The sequence below is a fragment of the Dasypus novemcinctus genome, chromosome 20 (assembly GCF_030445035.2).
Source record: "Dasypus novemcinctus isolate mDasNov1 chromosome 20, mDasNov1.1.hap2, whole genome shotgun sequence".
Classification (NCBI taxonomy): domain Eukaryota; kingdom Metazoa; phylum Chordata; class Mammalia; order Cingulata; family Dasypodidae; genus Dasypus; species Dasypus novemcinctus.
Window position 1 is genome coordinate 36,604,493 of NC_080692.1, and position 13,923 is coordinate 36,618,415.

The following is a 13,923-nucleotide window of genomic DNA, read 5'->3' on the forward strand; positions in this document are numbered from 1 at the left end:
AAATGTAATCGGTTTGACTCTGCTTTATAACAACCCTAAAGGGTTGTTATTCTTAACAGATAACTTGCTTGAAATCCATATGGTCTACCACTGGCCTGAAGTAAGGGCCTCATTACAGCCATTCCTACAGGGGTTCCATGCTTCTTTAATAAATACATGAGCAAAGGGAAGGCCAGATGATTTAAGCGCAGGGAGAAATGCATTTCAGGTCAAGAATCCACATTTAAACCTTAAACACCAGCAATCTTATTCTGCCCTTGGTTGATATTTCCATTTCATCTTGACTCACAGGGTCCACAATAGAGATTGTGGTTTAGATTTCATGTCTGTGGAGTCACCTTTCCAATTCTTTGAAGGCTTCCTGAGAAAAAATAATGGTATGTCTTCATCTTTAGTAGTGGTTGGCCCATTTTGCCACATGGACTTTCTTTATCCCCTCCCCAGTAATTATTGAACATCAGGATATGTCACGCTTTGTATTGGGTGGTGGGAGTACAGTTGTGAATGAGGCCAGCCATTCTTGAAGATAGCTTTTTTTCCCCTTGGCTCCTGAAAGCAAGACAGTGAACAAATAAATGAGCTAATATTAGAGAAAGGATTCCCTTTCAGCTTCCATTAATACTTGTGTCTCTCTGTGGAATTGATGTCAGGATTATTTCTTCCATGGGGCCATACCTGATATGCAAAATTCAGGCCACACGCCTGAAGGCAGACTATACCCCTAATGTCTGAGGAGAATGGATCCAAGGGTACTAGAAGTGTGCTCCAAGATGTCCACCTGTTTCCTCTAACCACTACCCTCCATCCAGAATAACTTGGCCTTTCTCTGAGGCTTAGTTTCCTCATGTCAAATAGTCATAATCTGTGCTTTGAGGATTGAGATTATTCATTTACTTCATATGCTCAAAAACTGAAAGAAGTTATTTTTTACAACAGATATAGGTTTACCCTTACAGATTAAGAAATAGGTACCCATAACTGTGATAGGAATTTTCTTTTTCTTTGTGCCCAATGGTTAGGATTCAATCTTAATATCATCGCTTGGGGGAGAGGGGGAGGGTAAAGCATTGGAACAACAACAAAAATAATTATGTAAATAACAAATGCTGTTTTGACATTTAAGAATGATTTCGAAAAGATTTGAGGCTTCTGAAAGGATATGACCAAAATGGTGGAGAAATGGGGACGACGAGGGTCATCAAGACATTTCTAAGAAAAAAGTGTTTTGCCTTTTCCTTTACGGAGTCATAGGAGTCTGCCACAGCCTTGCGCTGGAAGAGCCAAACAAGCACCTTATACCAGCCCACCCCGTCCAGCGGTCCCCACCCCAGGTGTTTCCCTTAATACTGCCCCTGCTTCAGAGTTCAGTTATCACCTCACCATTTCTATCTTTGATGGTTTTTTTAACCCAAATGATTTACTGGTAGTTTAAAAGGCATAGCTCCTGCAAAATCTACTCAGCCTGTCATCTTCAATGAGCAGGTAGTTCTTGCCAATGTATTGTTAACTTAAAGACCAGTGTTTCTTCCAGCGTGAGACGGTCTGTGTGGAAGAAGGCATGACACATAACTGAATTCTGGTTTTCAGTAGATTTATTAAGCCATAGTTTTATTTACAGACATGTTCCCTTTCCTGTAGAGATAAGCCATTTTAGGGCTACAGGCTGTGACTTGTTTGATATTTGTTTTTCCTGGAAGGCCTAGTGTCCCTGAGAACTGGTCTGTCTAGTTTTGTCAAGCAAACCAGCCCCATGATTGGTAATGACTGGCATACTATATTCAGATGCTTCGCCATGTAATATTGAAAATACAGGGTACCTCACCCTTTGTTGAAAGGTCATAATATGGTGTTCACAAGTTCAAACTCAAGCTCGGGCTCTCTGGAATAAGACCTAGGTTCCGATGCCTCTGCTCCTTACTAGCTGTGTGATTTTTGAAAAGTTAGGCTTTTTAACACTGCTTCAGCTATAAAATGAGTATTCTAGTAGTTATATCTTGGAGGATTTGGGGGAGGTTTCAATGAAATAATGTGAATGAGGGCACTAATGTATAGTAGCTATTATTTCTAAGTGAAACTGGATTTAGAGTGAATAGCAAATATGGGACCTACTGAAACAGGTAGACATGGCATTCTAGCAATTCTGTGGCTTTTGTGGTAATAAACCACAAAAATAAGTCTGGTGCTATTTTACTAATTGTAGGAAATTCACAATTCCAACTATAACAGAAAAGAGTAATACGTAGTTAAAGTTTGAAATTTGCATTTTTCCTCTGAGCTCAGCCTGGTTTGGAGTTAATGGCTTGTTAGGTACACCCACTGAGATTAAAAATGGAACTTGGTTATTCAACAATCTATTGAACATACATTATGTGGTACCTTTGTAAAACCTATGATTGGTAACCTATGCTTGGAAACTCACAGTTTAATGCGCAACGCAGACGCGAAAAAATTTATCATAACGGACTACATGTAACTAAAGAGACACACACGGTGTTATAGGAAAAGGGAATAAGCATACCTGTATCACTTAGCCTGGTGGGGACACTGGCTGATAGAAGTGACACCTGAGATGTCTGAGAGCTAGCTTGACAGAACAAGGTGATCTAGGCAGAGAGGTAGCTTGTGCAAAGGCACGGGGGTCAAAAGACAGTGTCCATGGCTAGATGTGGGTCTCTATGTAAGGGAAAAGGCCTAGCCTGGAGATAAGAATTTGGGAGTCATGATTAAAAATCATCAAAGTGGATAAAGTCATCCAAGGAGAATGTGTAGAATGAAAACAGTTGTAGCCAAGCGGAGACACGGGATGTATCAGCTTTAAGCAACTGGCAGAGAAAGAAGAGTCTACTTAGGAGATGAGAACATGGCCTGAAGGGAACCAGGAGGGAATAGTGTCAGGGGATAGAGATTTTTCACAATGTGGAGTGCTGTTCTTTTTTTTTTCCCCCACTTTTTTTATTTCTTAAAAGATAACTTCACATTACATAAATGTTACAGAGAATCTATATAGGGGATTCCCGCATGCCTGGCTCTTCACACCTCCCACATTTTCCCACATTAGCAACATCTTTCATCAGTGGAATTGCTGTTCTTGACACCCTTTAACAGGAAATATTCAAAATTTATTACATTTTCCCACACATAGGAAATGTTGACAAGCAAGCTCACTTAACTAATGGCATTGGAATGGGTATGCATTTTTACCTTTTACATTTTTGCATTGTACTTACAGAAATGTGAGGTATGTATGTGGTGACAAAAACATTTTTTTTTAAAAAGTCAAGTAGATTATTGGTAAAGAAAGCCTTTAAAGATAGCCCTGGTGAGTGGATATAGCTCAAGTGGTTGAGCACCTGATTTCCATGTATGAGTTCCCAGGTTTGATTCCTGGTACCTCCTACCCTAAAAACAAATGAAAACAAATGAAAAACCCAACTCTTATTAGGGAATGGATGTTGCTCAATAGTTGAGCACCTGTTTCCATGAACGAGGTCTTGGATTCAATCCCTAATACCTCTTAAAAAATATAATAAATAAAAGATAGCCCATCTTATCATTCTTTTTAGCCAAGTGCTGGGTTTTTTTTTTTTTTTTTTTACATATAAGTTTAACTTTAGACAAGCTACTAGTTCATAAAATCAATGTAGGAAATTTAGAACATTTAAATTACAAGAAAATTTAACCTAACAAATCTTTTGGATTAGTTGATTTTTTTTAAAAAATCAGTTTTATTGATACATATTAATAAAGCATACAGTCTATCCAAAGTGTACAATCAGTGGTATTTGGTATAATCACGTAGTTGTGCACTCATCAGTTCTATCGTTATTAGAGTATTTTAATTATTCCAATATTAGCAATAAACATAAAAGATCAGACAAAAAACTGTACCCCTTAATATTCACCTCTCAATCTCTCAAAGCTTCCCTGCCATACATAGCTGCTATTTCATTTCTGTGTCTCATTTTGTACATTCATATTTTTCTTTTCTTAGCACTTTTTTCAATTTTATTTATAAATATTAATAAAGCATAATTCCATCCAAAGAGTGCAATCAGTGGCATTTGGTGTAATCACATATTTGTGCATTCATCACCCCATTCAATCCCAGAGCACTTTCATTATTCCAATAATGATAAACAAAACTCATTTACTCTCGCTCTGTGCTTCCCCTGCCATACATAGCTGCTATTCTCTTTTGTATTTTGTAAAAACAGTTGTGTATGCAATATCACCCATATTCATGTTTTACATGAGGTTTTACTATCTAATACAGTCCCATGTTAAAGTTTTTAGCTTTCCTTCTAGTAGTATACATGACCTTAGATCAGTTGATGTTTTGATGTTTAGTTTCACAAGAGAGGAAAACAGGGAGGAAGAAGGACAAAACAAGAAAAGAAAAAAGAAATTGACTTTAGGCAGTAATGAAATTATCATTGTAGAGCTTCAGTTTTTCTCTCTCTCCAACCATAGGAAAGAAATTAGGTGTAAACAGATTTTGACCTACACAGACACAAAAGAGAATGACAGCAGGTTTAGACAGTAACTCTGGTCTTTGGTACGTTTATCAAGCTGTGCAATGAAATAGCAGTTATTAACCCCGAAGTATGCAAACAAAAGAGGAATGAGTTCTATATTAAACAAACTGATCTCTTTTAGACAATGTAAGCATCTGCTTATATAGGGTTTCCTCACTTTCTATTTTAAAATACTTTTCAAATGACCTATCTTGTTCATTGAAATTCCCCAAAGGGCCACTGCAATTCCACAATGTCCCTGGTGAAATTGTGCCAATTAGAAGAGTAAAGTTAGCATTAAAGCGAGAAAGCATGAAGGAAGCAGGTGGTTGGCCTGGGGGAGACATGGTTTTAGATGGTGCAGACCCCAGGAGCAACGCAATGGTCTGTAAGGTGGTGTTTCTGTAACTTCTCATCTCCAGAGCATGCCAAAGGCCAGTCAATCATGGGGCCAGACTAAACATTTTCATTCCACGCAGACTGACTAAACCATCCATTTCTCAGAAACACAAAGACAAATACAAAGAAGTCCTTACAAGGTTTGGAAATGGTGACCCCAAACAAAATTTGTCCTCAGGTTGCTGGTCGAAGAAGACCTTCTGAACTGAGCTCCTGAGGGCCAGCTCAAGAACAGATTTATCAGACCTATATGTCCATCCTCTATGGACTTTCCTTAGACAACGCTCAAAACGTTAAACAAGCTGACAGGCATAGGAGCAGGGGATAGGAGGGTAAAAACAGCTTTACTAAAGAATGCTGCTAATCTGATCAGATAACCAAAATCATTCCCAGAGACCTTATTCTTAAGGAAACAAAATAAATTCAGCATTGAAGTGCTTCAACAAAACACAAAACAAACTCATTTCAGCATGAACATACTTCCCAGGTGTGAGTAGGTGGCATCTCAAACAGGTTGAATCATAAGGGGTCTCAGATGTTTGCACTACCCCTGAATCGAGGGTCCTGGTGCAAGGCAGTATGTACATTAGCCGAATCTCAGTGAATCTGTATTTTTTGGTCGATGCCCTCCAGTCAAAGACCATCAGGAACACACTTGTAATTGAGCTAGCTGGGTTTATTGCTCATTCAGTGAGAGAGAACACACAACGTGAGAAAACACAGGGCAGCTTAGTAAGAGTGTCAGAAAGGATTTATTGTAGGATTTGGGTTTGTGCTAGTTGACTTGGTATAAGTGTAAGTCTGTGACTGGATATCTTAATCTTATCTATAGGGTACAAGGAATGGAAAAGGCAAAAGCTGTAATTGGTAAACACATTACTACACATTGGCCAGGATAGGGGGCTATTTGGTGTTTTGTGGTTTGGATAATGCTCATATTTTTGCTTGTGTTCAGGCCTGTTTACAGAGTGGTCTTATTTTTGTTTTGATCCTTCATGGTCACAGGGCGGCCCTCATCCGGCATTGGTTTTCTGTGAAATTGTTTATGTTCCAAAGACCACTGCATGCATAGTTCTAGATGTTGGGCCAACTCTGAGCATCACACTAGGCCGGTTGCCAGCCATCGTAGAGCGCTTGTCCCTTTCTCAATAGCTAAGGAAATAACATGTCCCTTAGAAGAAGGGCTACTCAGCAGTGAAGGAAACATAGACAGCTCAGGGCAAATGCTGGCAGTGTCACGTGCCATGCAAATGTGGGAGAACCGTCTTCATGTATTTCAGTCTCACATTTATGTATTTTAAACATCCAAATGCTCTCCCAGCATCCCCTTTTTACATGTTCATCAGTGAATTTTCTATCTTGAATTTATCTTTTTGTATACATTTTTTCACTTTGGGTATGAATATTTTGGTCCCTTTAACATGGTATTCCATGTTTTTTTAAATAATAAATTGTTTTAATGATAGTTGATATAGCAACTATATTGTTCTGATTCAAACTCATGTCAGAAAAAAAATTAGCACAGTAAGAATCTAGACACTTATTCATAAGCCTGCTCAGCATTGGTTTTCTAATGCATAAAAGCAGGATAATAATATCTCTCCCTATGTATAAAGCACTTAGTGCCTGATTTGTGTATGGTAAAAGCTCAAAAGATTACGATCGTGATGATGACTTTTGATTTCCTGCTTCATTTTTCTCTTTCCCTTCTGTGTGCTCCTAATTCTCATTCAGTGTTTGTGATGATAGATATCCCCTACCTGCCTTCTGAGCATCGTACTTTCCTGCCTACTTAATGTATCACGACATTATCTCACATCAGCCGCAGCCGCAGTCTCTTCCAAACTGGACCAGTTCTCACCCCTGTGCTCCCCACTCCTCCCAGTTTACTAAGTCAGCCTGTGTAGATTGAAACTCTGCTCCCCTCCTTACTAATTGTGTATCCATGGGCAAGTGCATTCGTAAAATGTGGGACGTGCTGGAACCTACCTCCTAGGTGTTTGTAAGGATTAAATAAACTGATCCACACAAGGGCCCTAGAAGAATTCAGACACACAGTAAATGCTCTATGAATGTTGACTGCTGTTACCTGAATAATGACACCACCTTTCCCCAATCTGTGTAGTCCCTGCACAGCAGTGGATTTCTCACTCTGAAATACTGATGTTATTCCAGCAAACTCTTGATGTTGTTTTACTGGGAGCCAGACTCTGCGAGTTTCCTAAATATTAACTCATGGTTATGTTATGTATATAAGACGGCCGGCCAGCCAGAAGGTTCTGACACCAGGAGGCAGCCAGCCTTCTAGCCTCTGAAACCGTGAGCCAAAAAATTCCTGTTGTTAGGCCAATGCATTGCATGGCATTAATTTTAGCAGCAGGAACACTAAAACAGGGTGTGAGGATGTGTAGTAGTGCTCTGCCTAGAATGCACAGTCCCCGGTGACGTTGCAGCCCTGTGGCCTCTTTCCCGTGGCCCTCCCAACAGGAAATCTGCACACTCTAGTCCCCCGAGGAGTCCGTGGGGCCCTGACTCCATGGCACAGCCACCTCTCCAGAGGGGTACCTCCTGCTGCCCTTCAGATGTGGACCCCACACACTACAGGGCACCTGCCCATGGTGGCCCCCTCACTTCCTCGTATGCCAGCCCACCAGCAGTGGATGGACACCCCAGAGGGTTGCTGCTTGCTTGCCTGGCGGCTGTGGACCTGCTTTGGCCTGGGCAACCCAGCAATGTCTCTACCATCTAATGGCTACAGCCACACCTTTCCCAGTGAATTCTGAACCCCAGACTCGGAGAGGGCGCCCTTCTAATTTGTCCGTCCTTGGATGGTCTCCCTCAGGCCTAGTATGCCTTTCAAAGTTTGCTTACATGTTGTAGTTCATCTCTTATCATAGCTCAGTAAGTCTTTATATTAAACCTCTTTTTTTTTTTAAGATTTATTTATTTATTTATTTCTCTCCCCTTCCCCTCCCCACCCCAGTTGTCTGTTCTCTGTGTCTATTTGCTGTGTCTTCTTTGTCCGCTTCTGTTGTCAGCAGCACGGGAATCTGTGTTTCTTTTTTTTGTTGCGTCATCTTGCTGTGTCAGCTCTCTGTGGGTGTGGCACCATTCTTAGGCAGGTTGCACTTTCTTTCACGCTGGGCGGCTCTCCTTACTGGGCGCACTCCTTGCGCGTGGGGCTCCCCTATGCGGGGGACACCCCTGCGTGGCAGGGCACTCCTTGCGCGCATCAGCACTGTGCGTGGCCAGCTCCACACGGGTCAAGGAGGCCCGGGGTTTGAACCGCGGACCTCCCATGTGGTAGATGGACGCCCTAACCACTGGGCCGAGTCCGCCGCCTCTATTAAACCTCTTTTAAGTCGCTGAGTGGTTTCTGTCTCCTGATTGTACCTAGACTGAGATATCACATCCTCACCCATTGCTAGTTTGTAGGATATTTGACAGACTTAAATATAGTATGGAGATTTATATTATTTTAAGACAATTAGATGAGTAGATTGTGAAAATATTGTATTTTTAGGGAAACAACTGACAGGAGGTAACTACATAGGATGAGATTTTATAAAATTGCCTCATGTGATCGTGGGAATGCACAAGTCTAAGTTCCATAGGGCAGTCTGCAAACCGAGGTCTCTGAAGAAGGTCCCAGGAGATGCTCGCTGTCTGAGGTAGAGATGGAGATTCTCTCTCTGAATGCTGAAATCACTTCCCCTTTTAAGACCTTCAACTGGATGAGACGTCAGTCATTGCTGGTGGCAGTCTCCTCAGTTGGTTGTAGATGTAATCAGCCATCTATGCTATCAACTCTCTGATTAAAGTCCATGACATATACTCTTGTATTACAGTTAGCCCAGTGCTTGCTTGACCAAATAACTGGGCACCATTTCCTGGCTGAGGTGATGCATTACTCTGAGCATCACATATATATAGAAGATGCTTCCTGAGTTTCTTCATCTGACTATTAACAGTTCAGAATAAAAGAAGTCCAAGAAACCCAATTAATTAGAACTTCAGTGAGTCAGAAGTAGTTATTCTTGCCAATGTGAAAGGACATCTGAATATACTGAACTTTGACCACAGCAAAAAAGAATGGTGCTGAATTATTTAAGGCAGTGCATGTGTAGCAGTTTGATATTATCAATGAATTCCAAAAAGAAATATTGGATTATGTTTATAAACCTGGTCTTTTCCTCTGAGCATATTATATTATATTGGACTCAGAGGTTTACCTGATTACTTAATCAAGGAAACCTCTTGTGCCTGTAGGATGTTGCATCCCTGTCCCTTGGTGGGTGGGGACTCACAGATAAAAGACATGGCAAAAGACAGAGTTGGGGGGTTTCTAATGTTTTTGAAGTTGGAGTCTGATGCTGAAGTCTTAAGCTGGAGCCCTGGAGAGTAAGTACACAGAGGAAAGAGTAAGTCCTGGGAAGAGAGGAACCCTGAGCCCAGAGAGAAGCAAGACCTGGGAAGAGAGGAACCACAAAGCCTGAACCCTGGCAGATGTTGGCAGCCATCTTGCTCCAACATGTGGAAATAGACTTTGATGAGGGAAGTAACCTATGCTTTATGGCCTGGTATCTGTAAGCTCCTACCCCAAATAAATACCAACAAATATAAAAGCCAACAGGTTTCTGGTTATTTGCATCAGCACCCCTTTGGCTGACTAGTACAGCATGTATTCAACTTTATAGACAAATGGGTGAAAAATGGATGTTTTTTTCATTTCTAAACTGAATGAGTTGGTAGGTTTTAAAGAATTAGACATTTTCTACAAAAATGGAATCAGTTCCAGAAGAGATTTTTAGATTTTGTTGAGCATTATCCATATTAAAAATTTCTATTACTGTCCATGGAATGCAAACCTCATAATGTGACTAAATTTACAATTAGAATTCTGTACATATTTTCAGTGGTACTTATTTTTATTTTATTATGTCATACATGGAAATCACTGAGCTATATATGTTCCCCAATGAAAGTTGTTTTTTTTATATTTGTGTTTGTTGTTTTTTAGGAGGTACAGAGAATGGAACCTAGGAAGCAGATGCTCAACCACTTGAGCTAATCAGCTCCCTGTACTATGTATTTTATAATAAAAATTTTTTTAAAAGATACATAAATCACAAAAAATGTTACATTAAAAAATATGAGGTTTCCACATACCCCACTTCCCATCCCCCACCCCCACTCCTCCCACATCAACAACCTCTTTCATCATTGTGACCCATTCATTACATTTGGTGAATACATTTTGGAGCGCTGCTGCACTACATGGATTATAGTTTACATTTAGTTTACACTCTGCCCCAATACCTTCAGTGGGTTATGGCGGGATATATAATGTCAAGCATCTGTCCCTGCAATATCATTTAGGATAACTCCAAGTCCCGAAAATGCTCCCTTATCTCATCTCTACTTCCCTCTCCCTGCCCTCAGCAACTACCTTGGCCGCTTTCTCCAGATCAATGCTACAGTTTCTTCCATTACTAGTCACAATAGTTCTATAGTACTATTTATTTTGATCTTCATCTTTCTACTTACAGTAAACTCCTTAGGCAGGGACTACACCTGTTGTTATTCATTGAAGCTCCAGGATATAACAGTCCCTTTCACATAGGAGACAGTAAATATTTTTTTATTATCATCGTCGTTGTTAAAAGGCTCAGTTTAAGAACTAACTTAGCTGAAAGTGAGCTTTGCACACCCAGAAGACCCAATATTTTTGGAATTTTAAGGATGAAATTTCACTGTAGGGAGCCAAACATGAACAGTTTTTTTTTTTTTTGGATATGAAAATATGGTTTATTTTTTAATACAATAGCTGCCATCAATATACTGGTGTATGAGTTCCAAGAGAGAAGAAAATACAAGCGTTTTAGTAAAAGTTTCCATTTGCCATTTTAAGCAGTTCTAAAGAAAATACTCCAGTTCTGTTCAACATTATGGGTTGGGGAATTGAACATTTTTTCCATGATAAAAATATAATTATGGTGTCCCCAATCTTGATAATTTGTAAAGGGTAGAATAAAAAGGCCCCTATAGTATATCAATAATGAATGCCTCCCCCTCTCTAAATCAAATGATTATAACCACTGTAAGAAATTAATCAATAAACTTAATGAAATGTGCATCAAAATGTGCATGAAAAAATACATTTCTATTTCCTCTTTTTAACTCTAGATATTTTCTAACTAGATTACTTTTAATGTACAGAAATAAAAGCTATCTACATGCAACTCTGGAGAGATTTAAAACCCAAAAGAGGTGTAATAATAGTAATACCTAAATTCTAAATGAACAGTTCTAATAAGCATATAACTGCACATTCCAAGTAAACTGGGGATCACTTTTGCAATACAGCTTCAGATTATGGTTGTGGAGTAATAGGCATCAATAGTTTTTGGGAAAAATCCAGTCTGAACAAGTAAACTTCTGACTTGGTCATTAAACTATAGCTTTATGGGCCAAATCTAGCCCACTGTCTGCTTTTTAATAAAGTTTTACTGGAACACAGACATACCAATTCATTTATATATTCTATGGCAGGTTTCACATTACAAAGGCAGAGTTGAGTAGTTGTGAGATTGTATGGCTTGCAAAGCAAAAAAATATTTACTGTCTGGCCCTTTAAAGAAAGTTTGTTGAACCCTGCTTCATTCTATTGCTAGAAACAACAGAAACCCACAAAGCATTTATTTAAGTAACTGATGTTGCTTTACTAGTAATTTCATGATAACTGATACTTTCATGCTGCTTTTTGTTTTTTTAACAAATTTTTTTTAATGAACATGTATTTTATGAATAAACTTTTAGAATATAAGTATAGATTTAAAAATACCTTCTGTGATCTTACTTCGCAAGAATGGTCTCAGTAGCTATACTCTGTGGATTTGTACTGTTTTAATTCCTTCCTCACTCAAGAAAGCCAAGAGGAATTCTTCAAAGGTATGGTTTTCTTTGCATTAAGTCTCTTAAATATGGAACCCTGTATCACTTTCAGAAAAAAAGTTTAGTATTCATGAAAATAAGATAGCCTTTTCATTTGTGGGTGTTGTACTTTATAAAACTTGACAGGATTGCACACCTGTACTTGTATTTGTTGTCCCTATCCCTACCTGAAGTTTGGCAGCCACTTCCCTTCTTTCTGTACTTCACTCTCCCATTTTCTTGCAGTCAAAGTTACTGGTACAGTGATAATAGTGCAGTTAATTCTTGTCTTTTTTGTACTTATTTTTCTTAAGATTCCATGGATATAAAGACTATTATTTTAATTTTCTTCACAAAGAATTTTTGTGATAAAAAATTATTAAACGCTTTTTTTCTCACTGTATTTTAGAAATGTTAATTTTCCAACGTGGGCTATTTATCTCCTGCAAATGTGGTATAAATCTTACTAAATATGGATGTATTATGGTAAATTCCAATAGAAGACAGCTTAGTTTTTAAGCTTAAGATACCTAAGGAAGTACCGTTTTGGGGATGATATATCAAGAAAAAATATTTATTTGGGTATCATCCATGGTTTTCTCTTTGCAGACTTTGGAAACTTTAAAATCAAAATGTTTTCTGTATTTGGTTGCAGCAACATTAAACAAGAGTTAATATTTAGTATTTTTAACTTACAGAAAAAATATTTCCATTTTTAAAAACCTCTCATTTAAAGTTAACATAAAAATTACAAAGGTAAAATGCGTATGTCTTTGTTGGCACATGGCATATACATTGCTGTCAAATTTTTTTTTCCAAGTTGTACATTAATAAAGTTAAGAAAAAGGATTCATGTCCCCTTAAGTCCTCGGTTATCTCCTTCCATCAATTATCCTCATTCTTCAACCTCTCCCTTACTGTTACTCCTCAGCAAAACGAATATGTTAAGCGAAACACCAGCATGCACCCAGTCCTCAGCCATCTGCTCTCTATCCTACCTCTACTTTTCTTCACAGGCAAAGTGCATGGCCCTCTTACAAGAGAACTGAAATAGGAAGGCAGTTATTTTGGATTCACAGAATTCCCAGCTCCAACCTTTGCTAAATGCCCTGATTTCATGGAATATAAAGCTGAGAACATTTCCCCCTCTATCTGCAGCTCAGCTCAGCTGCAGCTTTGAGACCCAGAAGTCCTTCAATAAAGCTTTGGCTCATAAACCATTTCTTACCAAGAAAATTTCAGGTATGTAATAAAAAAAGATTACAAAAATATCACCACTCCCTCGACTATATTTATACAAGGATATATTTTAATGAGGATCACAAACTAGAATATATAAAATGAGAACTGAAACTAAACAGAAGCTTGGTTATCAGCTAGGGCTTTATGCTGATCCCATGCCATGGCAAAGTGTATTACCCTGATAATTCTTTATTCACATCCTGTCAAACCTTATAGCCCAGTTTGAAAAAGAGTAAAAGGAATTTCAAAATGATGTGAAGGGGCAACTGATGTGTAATGAAGTGATGCTTTGATAAGGAACAATAACAAATCTATATACCTGACTGAAGATTGAGAACAAGCTTAAATTTCATAGCAGTGATCTGATCAGAGCAGGCATTTTTATGAAATCATTAATGCAGTTGATATATCAAATGTTTCAGATTTTACTACTAAAAAAATATTCAGAAAACAAAACTAGCTATATTAGGAAAGGCCTTTAAGATAAACTGTTAAGAGTTTATCTTACTTTGAGATTAACAGGAGACAAATCTCTCCAAGAAAGAATGTAAATTTCAAGCAAGAATATTAAGAATATTAAAGACCATGTATTTGGGAATAATTCTAAATATGGTGAAATTATCAGTTCACCCACTGACCTATATATATTACAGTAAAAATAATTGGAATTAGGGTTATGTGCCATTTAAAATTCAGAGGAAAGTAAGAATAGGTGTGCCTATCCTAAATGAGAGAGAGGGAGAGAGGGAGATTCATTAAGATTCTCATTCTGCACCAGAAATAGTAGTCCTTAAATCCAAGTTCTAAATACCTTCTTTTTTCCTGCCCCTAAGAT